Raw genomic sequence first — 1,552 nt, 5'->3', positions numbered from 1 at the left:
ACAATACTCATGCGTATGGGCAAAAAACTCGAGGACTGTATTTGTGACTAATTGCATAACAGGTTATTTTTGTTTCTGTTCTGTGGAAAGTGTAAAGCATTCCAACAAAGGGTTTTAATGTAGACCTTTTTTTGCACCCATGCTGTTGATTGCTAAATGTAATAGTCTGATCATGACGCTGAATAAATGTGTCTTTAAAAAAAAAAAAGAACAGTGTGGAAAAATGAAAGGTTAATAGGAAATCTGCCCTTTCCTTAAGGTGAAATACCACTCAGTTTTCAAGAAAGTAGGAAGTCTTCAGATTATATAATTTTACTGTGGAGCATCAGAGCTTCACAGAACACTGAAGTCTCCATTGTGGACATAGTCATATGCAGTTATGTTTCCACATACCATAGCTTGCATGGAAAGACACTAGGCCTTAGATAAGCCCTAATCACAATTTAAGGAGAACCTGTACTTTAACAACATGTAACTCAGTTGTGTCCCAAATCTTCTGATCAAGGAGATTATGAGGCCACAGAGGAAAGTGATCAATGTTGTGTGCCTAAGGATAGTCACCTGGAGAGAAAACGTTCTCTCAGGGTTTCATAGAGAGCAAATTGGCAAAGCAATGGCCATGACTCATCCACATGGTTGACACTGCCTAAGGATCTACAAACTGTGGTATAAGGATTCAAGATAAATCCTGAGGGGATTTGACTGACCTTATCAGATACAAAAGTTACATTTCTTGTTATATAGGTCTTGCTTTATCTTGGTCTTAACCATTCAGCAGAAAATATAAAAACAAAGCATAAAAAGTGAAGTCATATTAAAATGCTGAGCTGGAAAAGGCTCAAGTCACAGCTTCTGACATTGCCAGTCCCACAGATAACCCACAACTATTACAGACTATTAGACTATATTGGAATATTTTGCTTAATTCACCCACCTACAATATTTAAATGACAATGGAATACCCATATCCAGCAAAACTAAACAAAAAAGAGAATACAAATGAAGGATCATTTTGTATCTGAATTTTCAAAATAGGATAGATATATAGCTACTTTCTCTTAATTCAGTGAATAGCAAGATTTGCTCTAATAGTATTTGTAGACAGAATATCATGTCTGTATCTTGCACTATGAACAACCACTAAGAACACAACAATATGCAATGTATTATCAAATATGTCCTACTAATCAATTTTGAAATTGTCTCATTGCCATTTGTTTCTCAATAAAATTATTTAAAAAAACAATTTAATTATGAAATGATTTTTCTCCAAAATTATATAGAATGTCCTTGACAGTTAATGCTTGAGAAGCTAATTCACTTCTGATGATAATAGTTTTACTAAGTCATCAGAGGATTTGTGAAAGATTTCAGAATAACTAGACGATCTTTGCAAATGTTTAAGAACATAATAAAATTAGAGAAAAAAGAGGACCACAAGGAAAGCCAACATTTTGGCCCTAGCTTTCCAAGGTCAATTAAGATTCAGAACATATGAAAACATGTACTGCAACGTCATGTAACTCAGTAGTGTCCCAAATTTTCTGATCAA

Source organism: Octodon degus, unplaced genomic scaffold, assembly GCF_000260255.1.
Source record: "Octodon degus isolate 3935 unplaced genomic scaffold, OctDeg1.0 scaffold00034, whole genome shotgun sequence".
In the NCBI taxonomy this organism is placed as follows: domain Eukaryota; kingdom Metazoa; phylum Chordata; class Mammalia; order Rodentia; family Octodontidae; genus Octodon; species Octodon degus.
Note: the sequence above shows the minus strand (reverse complement) of the source record.